We start from the raw sequence: 22557 nt of genomic DNA, 5'->3' as shown, positions 1-22557 counted from the left end.
CTAAGGAAATCTAGGGCACCAAGATGAGCTAAGAGGTTTTTTTCCCTGCAACACCATCACCAATTAGAACAATGACTGCTGAAGGAAGATGAGATAGTAAAGCAGAATGACTCAGGAGAGAAAAAAGCCAAACTTAAACGATTTAACTCCAGTAAAATGTAATGGGAGAAGTATTGATTAGAACTGCCCATCATACTTTGCAACATTTTAAATAATATAAATAATATAATAAGTAATATAAATATAAAACAAATATATATTATAAATTTAAATAATATAAATATAATATAAATAATATAGATTAGGGCACTATTTGTCATTCTTACTAAACTGTCATTACTGTCGGGTATACCTATGCCACATATACAGCATTACTGGAAACTTACATGTAAATGACATATATATACTCTGAATCATTTTCCCATTGTCTTAATACAGGATCTCAGATGTTTCTTTTTTGGTGTGACAAAGAATGGAGAAGACATCATACGTCAGGACTTAATATTTATTTCTACGAGAATTACACCATTATCAATTTCCTGTGTGAGTGTGTATACACACACACACACACACAGATACACACACATACCCCAAATAACTTGGCACCAAATCCAAAGGCATTTTCCACACTCACTGAAACTTTATAGTTTGATTTTCTCATGTAGTTCTCAGTGGTTCTGTAGAACCAAAATGCTTAAGTGGTCACAGTATTTCATACATCCTTGTTTTAAATTATGGTGATTGCTATATTTTCAAATTATATTTCTAAATCGTTTATTGTTTTTATACCATAATTTCTTTGATTGTTTTAAATACTAATCATTCTTGACAGCTACTCTTTAACTTTCTTATATATAATTATAATATCTACATGTGATGACAGTTTTGTTTCTTTCTAATCCCTATAAATTTATTTTGCATGCCTTATCGATTTAAAAGAGGTTCTGGTATAATGTTGAGCAGAATAATTGAAGTCTTGGTCCTGACTTTAAAAACAATGTTTTAGTATTTTATTATGAGGTATCTTGTTTCATGTAAGTAATATTTGGTGGTGAACTTTTTAACATAGTAAATAGGATCTCTTCTATTCCTGTTCTCTGAGGGTTTGCCATGAATGGGCTCTGAGTTTATTGAACAATTTTCTTGCAAGTATTGTGATAATTATGTTTTGAAACTTTTAAACCTATTGTGATAAATTATACCAATAGATATTTTAACTCTGTTAAACCTGCATTCTTGAAAAAAAAATCCTTCCTTGTCATAATTTACAAATAGTTTTGTTATATTTGGTATTATTTTAATTAGGATTTTTGCAACTGTGCTTATCAAAGACAATGGTCTGACATTCTCTTTTATTAACTGTCCTTGTCAGGTTATATCCAGGTTATAGCAAATGTTATATTTGCTTTACCAAAACACAAAATTGTGGAAGAGCTTTCTTATTTCTTCATCTTTAGAACAGTGTGAATAAAATAGAAAAATAAAATAAAATAAAATAAAAATTATCCTGTAAATATAGTTAGGATTCATGTCATTTTTGCTTATTTGGGTGACTTTTGCTTTGTTTCGTTTGTTATTGTTTTTATTGTTTTTTCTCCCAATGGTTAAATTATTAACTGTTGATTCCATGTCTTTTAACTTAACAGAATTATTCAGGTTTTTCTATTTCTTCTTGATTCTATTCTGTAAACTGTATTTTTCTAAGAAATTTGTATTTTTAAAATCATTGGTAAAATGCTTTTGTGTAATTGTGGTCTAATTTTCATTACAGCTTCTCTCTCTTGCTTAACCTGCCAGAGGTTTGTCTATTTTATTAGTTTTTCTAAAAAAAAATTAACTTTGGGTATTGTTTCCCCCCTTACTGGTTCTTTATTTTCTATTTAAATTTTTTCTGTTCTTATCCTTACATTTTTATTTCCTTTACTTTTTATAGATGACTTCATTATTGTTTTTTTAAATCTGTGTAAATTGAAAGCTATGATTTCAAGTATTTCTTCTTTTCTTTTCTTTTTTTTTGAGATAACTACTATCACCCCTTTAATGTTTTTCTTTTCTAATATATGCAGTTAAGGCTTTACTTTCTAAGAGTGGTTTCAACCAAATCCCACATAATTTAATTTATAGTGTTTGCATTATCATTCAGATCTAAATATTTTCTTATTTCCATCACCATTTCCACTTGAAATGTTGCATGAGTGTGAGTAGGGTGCGGAGAATCAGAGGACGCTGATAGGGAGGGGCAGAGGGAGAAGGAGAGAGAGAACCCTAAGCAGGCTCCACATCCAACATGGAGCCTGACTCAGGGCTCCATCTCATCACCCTGGGATCATGACCTGAGCTGAAATCAAGAATTAGGTGCTTAACCAACAGAGCACCCTATGTGCCCCCCATGAGCTCTTGAAATCCAGGGGTTATTTATAAATTTATCCCCAAATACGTGGTGATTTCTTTCTTATGTTTTCCTAATTTTTAATTTTATTGCATTGTAGGCACATGTTGATCCATATGCTTTATTTTATACCTAAATATGTTGCCATTTGTTAGTAGTTCCTTATATGTTTGAAAAAAACATACTTTAATTCTTGGGTACAGGTTTATATATATATGTCAACCTTCTAACTTCCTTTTAGATCTCTTATGTACTTAATGTATACATATAATGAATATTATAGTCATTTATATATATATGTATATATACACATATACATAATTTGTATATGGTAGATCTGAAAATTGCATAAAGAAGTATGTTAGATTATACCTTGATAATTATAGATTTGATTTTTATTTTTTGCAAATCAGTCCAATTTTGCTCCATATATTTTGAAGCAACATTATTGAGTATATACTTGTGAACTGCGCCTTTAATTAATTTGCTGTAGCCTTCTCTTTCCTTAAGAATACTTTTGGCTTTAAAGTCTATTTTGTTTGATGTTATTATAGTGACATCAGCTTTCTTTGTTTAGTATTTACCTCAAATATAATTTTCCATTCTTTTACACTCACATTTTTGTGTCTTTTATGTTTTAAGTAGGTCTCTTATAAATAAAACACAGGCAGATGGATTATTTCTTAATCTACTCTAAGAATTCTTTCCATTTAACTTGCAAATTTAGTCAATTTACTTTGAATTTATTTCTATCATTCTTTTAACTTTTTAAGGTTTCTTAAAACTTTTAAAACTTTTTTAAGCTTGGATTTTGAGATCATTGTAGATTGATGTGAAGTTATAAGATATATCTTTCAATTGATTTTCCTTGATGATAATTATCAGCATATCTATAGTACAATACCTTAACTGAGAAACTGACAGTGATACAAACCATTGATTTGATTCAATTTTTACCAGTTTTACATGTGCTCGTGTGTATGTGTGTGTGTGTGTATTCAGGCGTATGAAGTTTTATCTTATGTATGGATGGTGTAACTACTACCACAGTCAAATAGAGAGCAGTTCCATCCCCCAAATTCCTCTTGCTACCCACACCCATCCCTTCCCCCCACTTCCCTTCCAATTCCTAGAAACCATTAATCTGACCTCCATTTCTATCATTTCCTCATTTCAAGAACATCATATAAGTGGAATCATACAGTATATAAGATTTGGAATTTGCCTTTTTTCACCCAGCATAATTCTTATCCCTAACACCCAAACAAATGGTTGTGTATATTGATATTATTTCCTTTTTTTCCAGTGGCAAGGTGACAGTAGATGTTCTAATTCAAAAGGAAGGAAAAGAATTATTTCCCTCTATTCTTTATTGAAGCCAACTCCAATTTGGATTTCCCCACAGTGTCTCTACCAATCTACTTTAAAGGTCATCAGTGACCTCCATATTGCTAAATTCAATGGTGATTTCTCAGGCTTTATCTTACCTGTCCTATCAGCGGCATGAAAAATACTTCTTGAAACACTTTCCTCATTCGGTCATCAGAACATGACACTCTCTTATTTCCCTACTTATTTCACTAACTGGTCCTGTAGTAGTCTCTGTACTTGTTTCCAGTTGTTGCTATGACAAGTTATTACAAACTTAGTAATCGAAAGCAATATAAATTTATAATTCTACATTTCTGGAGGTCAAAAGGGCTCCCTTGCTAGTATCAAGAAGTAAAGCCTTCTGCTGGCTCTAGGGAAGAACTGGCTTCCTTGTATTTCCCAGTTTCTAGAGGTGTTTGCATTCCTTGGCCTGTGGCCTCTTTCAGCAATCACATCCCACTGACCTCTGCTTCTGTCATCACTTCTCCTCTGTTTGTGACTTTCCTGCCTCCTTCTCAAAAGTACGCTTGTGATCACTTTGGACCCATCCAGATAATCCAGGAAATTTCTCCATATCTCAAGAGCCATAATTTAAATCTTCAAAATCTCTTTTGTCATGTAAGCTAGTATATTCACAGGTTTTGGGAAATTGGGATGTGGACATCTATGGGGGTGTCATTAATCTACCTACATTTTCCCTCTCTGATTCTTCCAAATCTCTGTAAGCTAAACATTGGCCAGCTCTAAGCGCTCAATTCTCAGGTCTCATTTTCTTTTTTATCTATACACTCCTTAGGTTAGTTGATACAGTGACCCAAATAACTCACATATATCATGGTTTATAAATTCCAAGTATATGTTGGTGATATTCAAATGTACATACCTAGTCTGGACTTCTCTACTGAACCCCAACTGCTTATTTGACAATCTCCACCGGTATTTCCAATGGGCATGTCAAATTCAGTATACCCCTAAAGGAATTTTTCATTTATGTTATATCCAAAAGCCCATTCTGAGAGAGTTTCTCATCTCATTAATTTAATACTCTAATTTTGTTTACTCAGGATAAAACCCACAACTCTCCTTTGAAGTCTGTTTTTTTTTTTTTTTCCACAACCTGCGTTCTAATACAACCTTGTCTGTTCTACCTTTAAGACATATTCTGTAACAAATGACATTTCTCCATCCCCACTACCAGGCTAGTTGAAGCCATCATTATCTTTTGACCGGACACTGTAGTATCCTCATCCATTTCTCTGTTTGCATCCTTTCTTTTTATGGCTTATTCTGAACTCAGCAACCTGAATGAAAGCATAAGCCAAATCATTTTACCTCTAGTGGCTTCCCCTCCCTCAGAGACAAAAGACAAGAAAATTTACAGAAGAAGAAGAAAATTTCCCAGTTTGCTCTGCCCTAGATTTTCCCTTTGACATGCTCCCATCCTTTCTCTGGGTCCTTGTTTAAATTTGATCTCAGTAAAGCCTTCTCTGACTAATGAAAAATAAGTTATGAGGTCTATCTCTGCCCTAGTGCTTCGTAGCCTTCTCCACCAGTTTGATTTTCTTCCCCAGCACTCACTCTCCTGTGATATACTCAGAAACCCTTCATTCACACAGGTATCTTCCAAGATCCTGCGCCTTATTTTCTATTCTTTCTCTTAAAGACAGCTCCCAAATTATTTAAGCTTCAAGTCCTATAAAACTTGGATCTGCTTTACTTATTATCTGTCTCCTTCCATCTGAGTGTAAGCTCAATAAGGACAGGAGTTCTTGTCATTTGGGATTATAGCTGCATCTGTAGCACATAGGAGTACCTGGCATGGTATGGGGTAAATATTTGTTGAATCAATTAATAAAGTCAGTAGAAAACACAAAAAGGTCAATGGATATGACCCTATAAAAGAAATAACTTTATGTATTTTTAAAAGTACAATAAGCAGAATTAAATGTTAATCAGCAATATAGGAAAATATTTGCCACAACTCTGACAGACAACATTTGAATACCCTTAACAGGCCAAACAAACAAACATATGTCCATGTAAATGGACAACACAAATTCCAATTATTCTATAGGAAACTATGTAAGCAGTATTTGTCAGCTTTAATAAAATGATGCCTCTGTGTCCTTACAATAAACATTCATGTAGCTTAGATGGAAGAGGCCAACAACTGATAACTAAATTACTTTGTTCAGTACTTACTCCTTATTAATATTCTTATGTTGGTTCTAGTCCAGGGTGTCTGGAACAGACCGATGAGACACTATGGACCACTATGATAAAATAGAAGCAGTCACATGGCTGGGGATTTTGCATTTTTCAAGGAGTAGACAAATACATTTTTTCTATTCTTAATACAATAGTAATTGTAAGAGTGTTTATTAATGTTGAATAGAAAATGATTGGTTATGAATCACAAGCTACAAAATCAGGGGGCTGCTTTTGTACCGCTGCTTTTAATTATAAGCAACATTCATATACTTTTTCTAAAATAGCCCTAATTCCAGTAGAATTGGTGGTAGGCTTGTGTATTTATAGCATATGTTCTTTAAACAATTACCTAGGCTATTTAAACATTCTTAAATTGGTTATGTTATAGCTATTTCAGAATTTTCTGCTTTTCTTCCTTTTTTTAAATAACATTTATTTAATTATTCTCTGATTATAAAAATAATTTGTTAATTCATTGTAAAATAAATAGTAATATAGAGGAATATAAAGAAGAAATGTTTCCCTATTCTCACCATATAGTCTCTATTTTTTTTAATATTTAGTTTATAGTAAATTTTAAACTTTATTTCAGCAAAGCTAGGATCTCACCCTAAATATTATTTTGCTTCTTGATTTTGTAATTCAATTTTAGATTGTGAGCATTTTCTCATATTGTATGTTTCTCAAAAATATAATTTTTTAATTTTTTATTTTATTTTTTATATTATATTTATATTATATTTTAAAATATTTTTATTTTATCATTAGTTTTAATTTTATAAATTTATTTTTATTTATATTGTAAAACTGACATGTATCCCTTTTTCATATAAACCCAAATGTAACTAAGGTCTGACACAATAGTTTATAAGTAATCAGAATTTAAGGTTTCTTTTGGATGAAATCAGAGCTAAGGACCATTTTCATTATATTGCTTTATCTATCTATGCAGTCAGGCTACGTAACAAGCATTGTCCTGTTGCTCTCTTCAGTAATCCTGGCTCAGACTTGGAACCTGTTTATCAGAGGTTGTAAACTAATGAACCTCCCAAAGACAGTGATATCTCATAGCTCAACCAATTGGCATCCTTTTGATGATGAAATCATACATGTCCAGTCCTAGCTTTGGATGGTCCCTCTGAATAAGCAAGGCTATTTGTGACTTTTTTTTAAACATTTGGAATATATTAACAAGCCAGTAGCCTTTCCAGTCTCTTCTGAAATTTAAGAATTTTTTTAAATAAGTAGCTAATATTATAGAAAGGCCAGACTGACATATTAAGAAACCAAGATCATGAGTAATATACTGCCAGTGCTTTTCAGAAAAGTCTGGAATTTCTACTACCTAGGACAGCAAATCAGTTATAATAGACTGCCTCTAAAACTCTCATCGTTCCCAAGGACTTTGCTCTGTGCTTACCAGGGTTCTGCTCCCTGGTTGACCTAAAACATTAAAAAAAAATACTCGTTTATAAACATCAACAACTAGTCTAAGGAAAATGCCATATTATGATCTTTCAGTAGCTACAAATACCAATGCAAGAATGTTGATGAGGGTGCCTGGGTGGCTCAGTCAGTTAAGTGTCCATATCTTAATCTCAGCTCAGGTCATGATTTCAGAGTCATGAGATTGAGCCCTGCATCAGGCTCTGCCGCGCTGGGCATGGAGCGTGCTTAAGCCTCTCTCTCTCCCTCTTCCTCTGCCCCTCCCCCTTCCGGTGCATGCACACTCACTCTCTCTCTCTCTCTTTAAAAAAAATAAATAAATAAAATAGAATCTTCCTACACTGCTAGTGTTCCTACCTCAGATGCCCACCATTTTGTTCAATCTAATTAAAAAGGACACTGTATCACTTAAAATGAAGGGCTGTTTTAGATTTCTCATATAGCTTATTCTAAAAGAGAAATCACTTTAAAGTGTTTTGGCTTTTTTCTCCCATGTTCCCTTATGAATTCATTATTTTTAGAATAGTCACAGACTGTATAGATTTGTCCCAAGTATACGATGAAGTTTTATTTTTAAACAATCTAAATCAATCGAAAATAATGTTTAGATACTAAATTGTGAGGGATTAGAACTCTCAAAAATGTCTACATTGAAATATTGAATAAAACACTTAGCATTCAGTCACATACAAGCTACGTTAGCCAAGATGCAATGAAATTGCTCAGAAAATTACTTTTTTATAAGTACTTGCCTTAATGCACTTATCTTTAAAGACAAATATTGCTCACAAAATTTTCCAACTGAAGTCTAACCTCTGATATTTTGAGTATTAGGGATCTGTAAGAATGAGTTTCATTTCTTTTCTTTTTTTTTTAAAGATTTTACTTATTTATTTGACAGACAGAGATTACAAGCAGGCAGAGAGGCAGGCAGAGAGAGAGGAAGGGAAGCAGGCTCCCCGCTGAGCAGAGAGCCTGATGTGGGACTCGATCCCAGGACCCTGGGATCATGACCTGAGCTGAAAGCAGAGGCTTTAACCCACTGAGCCACCCAGGCGCCCCGAAAGAATGAGTTTCTATGTGAAGTTGACTCAATAAAGGCCAACCCTGGCAGTTTTATAGCTGAAATTATACTACTCATGTTTAAAAAATGCAGTTTATTGTCTGTCAGTCAATGGGTGAAATTAGTAAATGTCCAGTGAGTATATATGTGTTTGTTCAGATATACATTTATGTATAGATGTATAAATATACACATACACATATATTCTGAATATAACATAGATTTTGCTTGAGAAGACAGAAATTCACGTTTAATAAATGTATTCTAAATGGCAGTATAGTGGACATTAACTATCGCATCCGTCTGACAACTCCCTGAGGCAGACAGAGTCTTCCCTCTGTTATCTGCCCTTGAGAGGCTAACCTGTGTGAATGGCATCAGCAGAACCCTGTGCCCTTGGGCCTCCATGTTGTTTTAGCCAATGGCAATTTCTGACAGTATGTGGGAGGGAAGGTATGGAAGGTTTATATTTCCTGGTTCTTTCCCCATGAGGTTGCTATGGCCATGCCTCTGAACGGAAGGTTACCATTACTCTGAAGGCAGCCTGAGTTACCCAGCGATCTCTTTCCGGGCTCTAGCAAACCCTCCCTCCTCTCATCCTTAATAGTCTACAGATATGGCTAGTCCGGGTTTGTGCATGATCCCTTACAATTCTACAGCTCACCTACATTTTTGTGGTTAGCCACTTTTTGTAGAAACCTTTCTTGAGTTATCATCATTTGTATGGGCTGAGGCCCTGTTATGCCTCCTTTTTAAGAATTACTGCTTTCCTGGGAAATAACCCCATGACCTTATTAGTACATGAACTCATCCACTGCCACAGTTGACTGGGTATGGAAAAAAACACCAGACCTAAGATGAGCAAGGAAGAGTCCCTTCTAGAAATTTGGAAATGAAACTAATAAATTACAACTCAGTTTGACTATTAGTTTGAGCAGAAGAAACAACAACCCCAAGCTCTTGGCAGGTATAAGCACTTAGGGAATGAGAAGAAAACCAATGAGATGAGAGGTGCAGGATCTTTGGTTTTCAAATCCCTGATTCCAGGTGCTCCTGGGGCCAAGTTTCATTCTCCCCCATGGCTTCTGAGATGTGCCAGTGTGTTCTCATAATTGCCTCCCTCTGACTTTACACCTAATTTAAGATGGGCTTCTGCTATTTGGAACAGAAGATCCCACATCTAGCCAGCACTGTGCTTAATGTCTTCACATTAAATTCTCATTCGTAGCTCTTGATTCCACAAAATTCCTTCAGGGAACCTACCAGTATTTTCCTTCACAAGCTAAAAACTAAGGCCCAAAAAGGTTAAGTAACATATTCAAGATCACACAGCCATTAAATGACAGAGGTGAGATTTGCTCCCCAAATTACAAACTCGATTACATTAAAATGCATTCTTCACAGCAAAATTTTACTGGTTTTGGAGAAGTAAAAGCATGTATTTCCACCATGTTTACCCAAAGGCTGAGTTAACGTTCTACTATGCAAATCTCTCATGCCACTTTTTCTCTTAGCTAAAGAATATTTCAATGGCTATTACTAGTACTCCAACATAGCTTAGAAAGACTGGCATGCGCCAGCCCCGGCTTGCCTCTCCAGCTTCGTCTCATGCATCTCCATCCCGCTGACTCTGTACTCCAGCCAGCCTGAATGTGTTTCAGTTCTTTAAAAGCACCACGAGCTCTCAGAAAGTCACTGTTTCTTTCCCTGAGTAACTTTTCCGATCTCATCTTAGCCAACATTTCCTAAAGGAATGAGTTGTTCCTCCCACACCTTACCAGGTCTGTACCAGGGACCACGTCTGAGTGCTCCTGTACTGTCTTGAGCTTCCTGTGTCAGATCCCTAATTCACTGAAATGTAGTTTACACTCCTATGGGCAAGGTCACATCTTCCTATTTTATCCACTGTATGGAGCCCAGTGCCTGGTATGGAACTAGTATTCAGTGATTATTAACTGAGTGAATGAATTTATGGTATTACTCTGGAGTGTATTACCCTCTCTTAAAAAATGTATAATTATTTTTCATAAGACTGCATAATCAACACATGATTTTTCCTGTTCACTCTCTATTCTCCACTCGTGTTTTATTCAAACCACCTAGAATTTTAATTGATATTAACATTTTTACATGTCTGCATGTTTTCAGAAATCCTTTAACAAGAGAATGACTATTATACCAAATATTTTTTAATCTAGTTATTGAATTTTATAAGTTTTACAAGTTTTATCATCACTGCTTTTTCTCTTCTGTCTTCCTCTTTCTCTTTGTCTCTGATTGATTGATTGATTTATCCTTTGATTTTGGCTTAGAAAACAATTTTTTCCAAAACTCACTGCATGTTTGAAAGGTTCTCTGTTGTCCTCTATTAAAAATAAGACAACAGGCCCAATATAAAGTGTCTTATTGTAAGTTTCATGTCACCAAACCAAAACAATTTAATTATAGTTTTGGCTCTCCCAGAAATGGAATCTGAAACTAGTCAACCAGGAAGATTACGTGATCAATACTAGTTAGTTATGTAATCTGCCTGACAGACCCCAACCATCTCCTAAAGGAAAGTGACCCTGCGATAACAAACCCACTTTTTTGCCTCATCTAACTGCCTTGTTCCAGCTCCTTTCTGCCTATAAAAGCTCTTTATTTCGTATACCTTCTTAGAGCTCCCTTCTGCTAGATTGGATGCTGCCTGATTCAAATCAAGTTTTGCTCAAATAAACTCTTCAAATTCTTAAGTTGCCTCATTTTATCTTTTAACAGCTCTTACTTTTTTATACTATCTGAGTATAGAATTCTACATTCAAAAGCATTTCCATTCAGAACTCTGAAGAGTTGGGGCACCTTGGTGGCTCAGTGGGTTAAGCCTCTGCCTTCGGCTCAGGGCTCAGGTCATGATCTCAGAGTCCTGGGATCGAGCCCCACATCGGGCTCTCTGCTCTCTCTCCTCTCTGCCTGCCTCTCTGACTACTTGTGATCTCTGTCGAATAAATAAATAAAATCTTAAAAAAAAAAAAAAAAAAGAACTCTGAAGAGTCTGACCCAGGTTTTCTCCTCATATCCCAAATTACATATGACACTAAAACCAGTTTGATTCTGATTTTTACAAGTAGTCTAGTATTTCTCCCTGGAAACTTCAAGGAATTTTTTTTTTTTTTCCTTTCTCCTTGAGGTTCACAGCACTTGCCAAGAAATAACCAGGTTTGGATCAGTTTCCCTTACATATGCTTGGCATGTTGTATGAGCATCACATCCAAAGGCATGCATGTGAGGGTTCAGTTCAAGAAATTTTTTTTTTAATTTTATTTTTTATAAACATATATTTTTTTCCCCAGGGGTCAAGAAATATTTTTTTATCAATTAGTTTTTTCAATTTTTATTCTTAATCATTCTTCCATACTTTTTAAAAATTCTATTCCCTGGGAAATTTCCTCCAGATCATTGATAGTCTCAGCTCTATTCCACCAACTCAGCCTTTGTTGTGTTTTATTTCAAACACATTTTATTACATGTTTAATGTGTAACCCTTTCCTGCTCTCTGGTTACCTGCTTTTCATGCCAGTCAGTTCTTATGTTTATGAATGCAATATTTTCTTGAATTTCTCTGCATTAACTAAATTTTGAAAATTATCTTTAACTTTTGTATTATCTTTGCTTTGATTGTGGTTGTTTGACTTCTTTTTTAAACTCTCTATCAGGCTGTTAGTTTTTCCCCACACATTTTATGATCTCTGGTTACTGATTCATATTTATGAATTAAATAAGCAGCTGATTGGCTTAACTAGTTAGTATGAGTTTCCTCAGAATTTGTCTATATCATTTTCACAAAGGCTAGTCCCAAGCATGAGAGGGTCGACTGTGGGCTCAGGGCTTTGTGGGCAAATGGGGATAGCACAATCAGATGGATTTCCTTTAGAGTATGTGGTGAGAACAAGCCAGTGAGCCAGGACCTTCTGACTGTCAACATAAGGAAATACTGTGGAAGGAGTAGACCTAACTACGCTTACTATGTTCTTTCTACTTCCTTCTTTCCTTCCTTCTTTCCATACTGGATCATAGATTTTGTTTAATTTCTGCTTCTTGGTGTTGTTCTAGCTTGCTCATATGCTGGCCGTTTATTCCAGATGTAGCTCCTCTTGTCAGCAATTCTGCACCAGTGTCTTCAGTGTGTGCCCCTCCCCCCGTCAACTCCAACCTACCCTGCTCGCTCTCCATAATGGTAACCAGAAATCAGCTCCCTGGCCTGGAATTCTGTGATGAGCCACATTGTCTTCCTAATTCCACAGTGCATGGTACAAGCCCTCTGTCTCTGTAACATGGTCACCTATCTGAGTGAATCTTTTCCTGGCAAGCCTGTGGGTTCTCTCTCTGTCCACTAGGCACTCACAAGGAGCCAATGGAAATTTCGGTCCTCTGTCCACTCCTGCTCAGACACAAGGCTGCTTTGTCACACAACTCCAGGGGGTACGATTCCCATTATTTTTTTACTATAAATAATGCCTTTGGATGCCATGACACCTGCTCCACTGTCCCTTCCACTTCAGAAAATTTTAGATAAAAGCAATTCACAAGCCTTACTCTTGAATCTTCCCACTACTAGCATCATTTTGATGCTGAGTCCGGAGAGACACAAAAGCTTTAGAGACAGAATCAAAAAGTGGATGTCACTTAAGTATCAAAGTACTTATCATTTAAATACCTATGAGAATTGTAGCCCTACAGGTGAAAAGAAAAAAAAAAATACATGACAAAAGTCCAGACCAAGATCAAGCAAAAAAGGATTTGAGTCTGATCAAGTGGTAAAGCTATTTGGATGGGAATTACAAACTTATATCAGATCTCATAAATAACTAATGTGTGATTTGAGTCCAGCAGATATGGGCTATGCACTAAATATGTTTGAGAACTATGAACTTGTGCCTGAGTGTAATACATTTTCATTAGCAAAATCACCTGAGATACCTAATACCCCATATTTCCTGCCCAGGAAAGAAAGAAAGAAAGAAAGAAAGAAAGAAAGAAAGAAAGAAAGAAAGAAAGAAAGAAAGAAAGAAAGAAAGAAAGGGGTAAAAAAGAAATCTACAACCTCAACAAGCTGAGAATTTTATCCAAAATTTACTCAAAAAAGTAACCTCGGCTACTTGGGATAGTTTAATTATTTTTATAGTGAATGCCTAACCCTTGAAGAGCTTTAGAATTAAATATAGCTGTAGTTATCAGACTTCAGCATGCATCAGACGGACCTACAGGTCTTATTAAAACATAAACTCCTGAGTTTCATGATAATTTCAGATTGAGGAGGTTCCTAGGTGATGCTGATGCTTCCGGTTCTGGGGCCACATTTAAGGACTAAAAAACAGAAATGGAAGTAAAAGCAAAATCAGTAATATTAATATTTTGTGTTATATTTGGGAATAGTCTTTAATTGCTTGTAATCTTTAAGAGAATTTAGAATATTAGAACATTTAAAGATCAGCATTATGCTTCCAATTTAAATATGCAATTAAGTTATTGATTTAGACTTAGAGGTACAAGGTTTAGGTTGAGAGGTACAAGAATGTTTGAACAGGTGTAAAAACAGTATCGGAATACTCAAAAGATTTAAAATTGTTACAATCCAATTACTAAGATACACATACATTTAATTCATGAGATTTTCAAGGTGTGTTTTGGCACTTGGGAAAGTTTGCTTGTTAGACAAACTACTTAAAGACAAAACCAACTATACTAAATATATGTGTGCAGTTTCAAACTGCTTAAGAGAATATAATTAACCAAATTATAAAATCTTCCTTAAAACTGATGTTAAAATTTGCTATACTAATAAACATATAAATAAGTAAAATTATAAGATTTGTAATTTGGATTTCAATGTATAATAAATCTAGAGATAGATTTATTTAAAAATATCAGTGAAACAAGTAATAGTTTAAAAAAATAAACTTCTGGATAATATTTGCTGTGTACACATGCCACTGTCAAGGATGTCTCACCTACACTGAAACAAATACATGAGAGATTCTTTTGTGTTTCTGTCTACTTCCCCTCTTCCAATACTGTTTGTGGGGTTTGGGAAAGAGGTATGTTAGGATATCTGTTTATAGCTGCTTCTAACATTTTTCTTCTAACTACTTCCCCTCTCCCTCATTCAGGGATCAGAACGAGAAGTTCTCATTCCACTGGATTACACCACCTATCAATCTTATCGCCTCATACCTGAAACCTTATCCTTATAAGGTTTGGGATATTACCCAGTGTGCTGGTCTAACAGTGTTAGCTCCAGCAGGGGCAACTCATAGCTTTAAGATTCGGGTTGTGGAAAACTTGAAGTGTCAAAGTTACACAGAGTAGTATCACAGAGTACCAACCTGTCTTATAAGCATAATTAGTATGTCTCATGTTTCCTCAGCTTATAATACCAATAAAATCATATTTATGTTAGTCCTTCAAAATCTTGTGTTTCCCTGTCCACTCCTTGCTTGGCAGGAATTCCAGTATTTTCTTAATGTTTCCGTTTTTAACTATTTCTGAGACTCAATGCCTATAAATCATCCCAAGTGACTCTCAGTGCTCATTGTGAGAGTAGGAATTTAGGTACCCACCTTGAAGTTGGGCTTCAAAACTATATCATCAGTGCTGATTGTGTGGGAAACTAATCAGCACTAGTTAACTGCTAGGGGCAACCCTACAGAGCCTTTCAAAATGAGGGAGGATCCTCTCTTCTTCTGTGTTGTCCTTCAGCCAAGCTACACAGGTGTCCTTCAGGTGTCCTTCAGCCAAGCTACACAGGCCCCAAAGTGTTGTAGGTCACCTGTATATACAAAAACATTTGAGCAAAGGCCATTTCCCCTGGGAAGCACACATGCAGTCAGATACTAGGGTGGGTCCTGGTGTCTGCTCTACATGGAATGGAAAACCACCATTCCTTTCCAATCCTTAAACTCTGCCTCTCCATACGCACACAGGTTCAGACTCCTTATTCGTAGGTAGAACATATTGTCCTTGCAATTTGTATACAGTTGGCAGCCACTCCCATCCAGCAGATGTAGTTATATATATAACATTTATGGAGGAGGGGTCAGATTTCTAGTCCTTTTCTGCCCTCAGAGAAACTTATGAGTCTCATGTGTAACCTGCTGGATACAAAACATTTGGAAGAAAGGACACAACAAATTCTGCCCACTAACAGTACGTAGTGGTTATAGATACAGATATAGAAATGTGACATATATCTCATCCAGAGCCAACAGACTGTGCTCTTGAAGCTGTCTTACAGCTAAAATGAGCATCACACGTATATGTGAATATTTTTATAAACATTTCACTTTGCCACAGGGAAGTTAAATCTCATCCTTAAAACTATAGACTGGAGATAACTTACTTTAGTATTTAACTGGTTTTATCTTTAAACTTATTTTCAAATAAGCACACCTCTGTGTATTTATTAACCAACAAGTTAACCAAAAGACACAACAGTTGCAGAAACTGATCCTGAGATGGTGTTCATGACATAATTGTAAAAAACTGATAATTCTTCCCTAGGTGCTAAATTTATTATCAGAGAAATATGATATAAACTAATAGTTTATTATCATTTTACATGATAATAGCAATAGACTGAGAAATACTATTCTTACATTTTTCTTTTTCTAGTGCCAAGAGCATATATCTTGAAAAGAAAAAAACACAAGTAGGTGTATCAATTAGAATGTTTTTACCAGCAAGGAATAGAAAATACAACTTACTTAACAAATAAGGTTATTGAACGTCATGTAACAAAAGTCCAGAGGCAGGGCGGGCTTCAGAGCTACTTGACTTATGGCTCCTTTTGTTATTATGATCTCTTGTTTATTTTCTTTTTCTGCTCTCACAAATATACATCAGCTTCATCCAAAGGCTAGTCACCCTTTGCTTTCCTGAGATGGTTGCAATCAACAAGTGGGGCTATAGATCTCTTCGTTCAGCAAGAATAGTAGGAAAAAAATTCTCTCTCAAAAGGTTTGAAATTAAAGATCTTCCTATCAGCCATCTTGGACCAATTTAAATCACCAGCCCAGCCCCGGACTGATACAAGCCAGGGTTTTGCCCTGAACTAGCAAGGTTAAATCACATCTATTACAACTTCCCTAATGGCAGGAAAGACTTGATGTGTCTGCTAAAAACACAGATTTATGAGACCCCCAACTCAGACCTACTAAATCAGAATTTCAATAGAAGAGTCTGATAATCTATATATATTAAAAGATTTTCAGGTGAGTTTTACAATCTGGGGAATTTGAGAAACCTGCAGATGGGCCAGAATCCACAACTGGATTTGGGATGAGGTCAGCTCTCTGAGTCTTAAAAGGTACATGCAGATACCTCAACAGGTTGTGGTTCAGATAGCATGGAGGAAACCAGAAGAGACCCCAGATATCTAGTTGCAGTAGCAACTACAGCAGCTAATTTTATCTTCTTAGCTCTTTACTCTGAGTTCTTCCCCCTCGATGATATCTTTCCTATTCTACCTCCACAGGTGCTCCCCACGCTCCCCCCCTGCCCCCCACATGGCACGATTCTCATACCAATTCCAATTATGGGTACCAGGTTGGGAGCACCTTACTGAAAATATTGGAACCAAAGGGTCATCACTGGTGACAAATTTTTCTCCAGACTTTCTCTATATTCGGCCACCTCAGAAGTGGGACAACTCAAATGCAAAGGTAAACAAGAAAGAGTGAATCTAAAGTTCCTAACAAATTGAAACTCTCTTCACCTTTTCCATAAAGGGACAAGAAATCATCTAGCCTTTCTGTGAAAATTGCCACTTGACCCAGAGGAATGACTGCATGTTTAATATCTCTAGATAGGAGCATCTGTTTTATTATTCTTTGTTGAGTGGCCCTTATATAATTCAGTATACAGCCATTTTATTCATCTTTGTGCAAAATTCCTTCTCTGACTGAAGCTTTTAGACAATTCACATGAAAATATTTTCTTATAAATGCTGATTATTTTATAGATATTAAATCAAGTAGAAAACACCCTATAACATATGTATGTAGACAAAAACATGAGTCCATGTATAACTGAGGAAGCTTTCTCTAATAATTACCATGCTCTTTGCACAGTCCTTGACCAGCTACAATGGATTTTCATGAATTGAATTAGTTATTTACTATTGTCCCTCTCCCTAACTTATTTTTATCTTTCCTTGTTAACAGGCAAACCTTATGGTATTATGTTTGTGTTTTTAATTTTCCTAAAATGAAAACTCCATTTGGGAAGGGATTTTATCTATTTTGTTCGTGCCTGTTTCCTGTGTCTAAAGGAGAACAGGGTGCTCAAAACACATGTAATTAAGTCAATCACCTCCACCACTTCTTCAACCCCACTGCCATGGCTTTAGTGCCATTATGGTCTCTTACAAGGATCAGCAAACAGCAACCTGTGGCTTAGATCCAGCCTGCCACCTGATTCTGTAAATAAAGTTGTTCTGAAATAGAGCCACATCCATTTGTTTACATAGGATTTGTGGCTGCTTTCACACTACTACAGCAGAGTTGAATCTTTGTGACAAAAACACTATCTAGACTGCAAAACCTAAAATATTTACTCTCTGATTTTTATAGAAAAAGTTTTCCAATGCTGGGTCAATAGCAACAGTTTATAAGTCATCTTTTCACCCAGCACTATCACCGCCTGTCTCTTTTTTTTTTAATTTTTAAATTTTTTTTAATAAACATATAATGTACTATTAGCCCCAGGGGTACAGGTCTGTGAATCGCCAGGTTTACACACTTCACAGCACTCACCATAGCACATACCCTCCCCAATGTCCATAACCCCACCACCCTCTCTCTTACACCCCTCCCCCCTCAGTTTGTTTTGTGAGATTAAGAGTCTCTTATGGTTTGTCTCCCTCCCAATCCCATCTTGTTTCATTTATTCTTTTCCTACCCCTCAAACCCCCCACGTTGCATCTCCACTTCCTCATATCAGAAAGATCACATGATAGTTGTCTTTCTCCGATTGACTTATTTCGCTAAGCATAATACCCTCTAGTTCCATCCACATCGTCGCAAATGGCAAAATTTCATTTCTTTTGATGGCTGCATAGTATTCCATTGTATATATATACCACATCTTCTGTAGCCATTCATCTGTTGATGGACATCTAGGTTCTTTCCATAGTTTGGCTATTGTGGACATTGCTGCTATAAACATTCAGGTTCACATGCCCCTTTGGATCACTACATTTGTATCTTTAGGGTAAATACCCAGTAGTGCAATTGCTGGGTCATAAGGTAGCTCTATTTTCAACTTTTTGAGGAACCTCCATGCTGTTTTCCAGAGTGGTTGCACCAGCTTGCATTCCCACCAGCAGTGTAGGAGGGTTCCCCTTTCTCCACATCCTCACCAGCATCTGTCATTTCCTGACTTGTTAATTTTAGCCATTCTGACTGGTGTGAGGTGATATCTCATTGTGGTTTTGATTTGTATTTCCCTGATGCCGAGTGATGTGGAGCACTTTTTCATGTGTCTGTTAGCCATCTGGATGTCTTCTTTGCAGAAATGTCCGTTCATGTCCTCTGCCCATTTCTTGATTGGATTATTTGTTCTTTGGGTGTTGAGTTTGCTAAGCTCTTTCTAGATTTTGGATACTAGCCCTTTATCTGATATGTCATTTGCAAATATCTTCAGTTGTCAGTTGTCTTTTGGTTTTGTTGACTGTTTCCTTTGCTGTGCAAAAGCTTTTGATCTTGATGAAGTCCCAATAGTTCATTTCTGCCCTTGCTTTCCTTGCCTTTGGCGATGTTCCTAGGAAAATGTTGCTGCGTCTGAGGTCGAAGAGGTTGCTGCCTGTGTTCTCCTCAAGGATTTTGATGGATTCCTTTCTCACATTGAGGTCCTTCATCCATTTTGAGTCTATTTTCATGTGTGGTGTAAGGAAATGGTCCAATTTCATTTTTCTGCATGTGGCTGTCCAATTTTCCCAACACCATTTGTTGAAGAGGCTGTCTTTTTTCCACTGGACATTCTTTCCTGCTTTGTCAAAGATCAGTTGACCATAGAGTTGAGGGCCTATTTCTGGGCTCTCTATTCTGTTCCATTGACCTATGTGTCTGTTTTTGTGCCAGTACCGTACTATCTTGATGATGACAGCTTTTTAATAGAGCTTGAAGTCCGGAATTGTGATGGCACCAACTTTGGCTTTCTTTTTCAATATTCCTTTGGCTATTCAAGGTCTTTTCTGGTTCCATATAAATTTTAGGATTACTTGTTCCATTTCTTTGAAAAAAAAAATGGATGAGATTTTGATAGGGATTAAACGTGTAGATTGCTTTAGGTAGCATAGATATTTTCACAATATTTGTTCTTCCAATCCAGGGCATGGAACATTTTTCCATTTCTTTGTGTCTTCCTTAATTTCTTTCATGAGTACTTTATAGTTTTCTGAGTACAGATTCTTTGCCTCTTTGGTTAGGTTTATTCCTAGGTATCTTCTGGTTTTGGGTACAACTGTAAATGGGATTGACTCCTTAATTTCTCTTTCTTCTGTCTTGTTGTTATATCACCTTCTCTCTTATACACTCATACCCCGGGTGTCTTCTTCACTGGCCCCAAGGAAATCCTTCTAAAATACATATATGAATTTGTCAGTTCTCTGACTCCTTCCCTAAAATATTCATCAGCTGACCCCTGAGGTAATTTGTTATGCAGCAACAGAAAACTAATACACTGTGTTAATGGAAAAAAAGAAAATTATTTAAAGTCTTGCTAAGTGCTGGAAAGACATTAATTTGGAATGACAGCACCTATCTTGTGATCACTGCAAGTAGAACATTCTATGTACAGTACTCAGGTTCTCAAGTATCAGGCCCTTTATGATGAGAATATCCCAAGAGAGAAGTTCATAGTCTCTATAAGTGTAGAGTGGTCAGCTGGTTTTTTTGAGCCAAGGAAGTAAGGATGGATTAGCATTTGTGTAGTTTGGATTAGACAGTTTTATATTCTTGAGTTCAAGTTTTCTTCAGAGTCAAAAGGACAATTAAGCAAGTAGTTCAGCTATCTGCAAGAGCCCAATGCAAATTCTTGTAGTGCCAAAGTTAAAAATAGTATCAAATCAAATGGTAAAATCTAGAAAGGGAAGAATATTCTGACCTTGAAGTGTAAATTTAGAGGTTGTTGTATCAGTCAGGAAAATATATGTTATAGTGTAGTAACATAAGATCTCTGACTCATAGTTTACAAAAATAAAAGTTTAATTTTTGCTCAAATGCTAGGCCCATCATTGTTTGGCTAGAGCTCTGCTCAACTTTCACATCTCCTGAGGCATGGAAATGAACGTGGCAAAACATGCACTGGTGGTTGAGGTTCCTGAATAGAACAGACACACATCACTTCTGTATACTTTTCATTGGTTAAAGCAAATCATGTGGCCTGTATTGGGGTTCTTTAGAAAACAGAACCAACAGGGAGTTTGTGTGTGTGTGTGTGTGTGTGTGTGTGTGTGTAGAGAGAGACTGATTTATTTTAAGAACTTGGCTCACACAATTGTGGAGACTGGTGAGTCCCAAATCTGCAAGATAGGCTGGCGGACTGGAAAGAATTGATGTTGTAACTTGAGTAGAAAGGCAGTCTATTAGCATAATTTCCTCTTTCTCTTAAGACCTTCAGTTGTTTGGACAAGGCCCACCACATTATGCAGAAGAATCTACCTTCCTCAAAGTCTACTGATTTAAATGTTAATCTCATCTGAAAAATACCTTCACAGAAACATCTAGAATACTATTTGGCCAAATATCTGGGACTATAACTAGATAAGATGACACATGAAATTAACCACCACATGGCCCCCATAGCTAACTTTTTAAGTTTAAATTCAATTAGCCAATATATAGTAGAACATTAGAGTTCAGTAATTCATCAGTTGTATATAACACACAGTGCTCATTATATCACATGTTCTCCTTAATGCCTGTTACCAAGTTACCTCATGCCCCCACCCATCGCCCCTCCAGCAACCCTCGGTTTGTTTCCTATAGTTAAGAGTCTTTCTCACGGTTTGTCTCCCTCTCTAATTTCTTCCCATTCATTTTTCCCTCCCTTCCCCTATGATCCTATATGCTATTTCTTATATTCCACAAAGGCAATTCCATATAATTGCCTCTCTCTGATTGACATATTTTGCTCAGCATAATACCCTCCAGTTCTATCCACATTGATTTAAATGGTAAATTTTCATCATTTTGATGGCTAATATTCCATTGTGTGTGTGTGGGGGGGGGTGTATACACACCATATTTTCTTTATCCACTCATCTGTCGATGGATAACTGGGCTCTTTCCACAGTTTGGCTGTTGTGGACATTACTTCTATAAACTTTTGGGTGCATGTGCCCCTTTGGATCACTATATCTGTTTCTTTGTGGTAAATACCTGGTAGTGCAATTGCTGGGTCATAGGGTAGCTCTATTTTTTATTTCTTGAGGAATCTCCACACTGTTTTCAAGAATGGCTGTACCAGCTTACATTCCCACCAATAGTGTAAGAGGGGAACCCTTTCTCTACATCCTCGTCAGCATTTGTTGTTTTCCTACTTGTTATTTTTAGCCATTCTGACAGGTGTGAAGGGGTATCTCATTGTGGTTTTGATTTGTTTTTCCCTGATGCCAAGTGATGTTGAGCATTTTTTCATGTGCCTGTTGGCCATTCATATGTCTTCTTTGGAGAAATGTATGTTCATGTCTTCTGCTCACTTCTTGACTGGATTATTTGTTTTTTGGGTGTTGAATTTGATAAGTTCTTTCTAGATCTTGGATATTAGCTCTTTATCTGATATGTCATTTACAAATATCTTCTCCCATTCAGGAGTTTGCCTTTTAGCTTTGTTGACTGTTTCCTTAGCTGTGCAGAAGGTTTTTTTGGTTTTTTGTTTTTGTTTTTGTTTTGTTTTGTTTTGTTTTTTTATCTTGATGAAGTCCCAGTAGTTCTTTTTTTGTTTGTTTGTTTCTTTTGCCTTTGGAAATGTGTGTAGTAAGAAGTTGCTGCAGCTGAGGCCAAAGAGGTTGCTGTCTGTGTTCTCCTCTAGGATTTTG

The sequence above is a fragment of the Lontra canadensis genome, unplaced genomic scaffold (assembly GCF_010015895.1).
Source record: "Lontra canadensis isolate GAN:19392208 unplaced genomic scaffold, GSC_riverotter_1.0 scaffold13, whole genome shotgun sequence".
Classification (NCBI taxonomy): Eukaryota; Metazoa; Chordata; class Mammalia; order Carnivora; family Mustelidae; genus Lontra; species Lontra canadensis.
The sequence above is the reverse complement of the archived record's forward strand: the minus strand, read 5'-3'. Positions refer to the sequence as shown.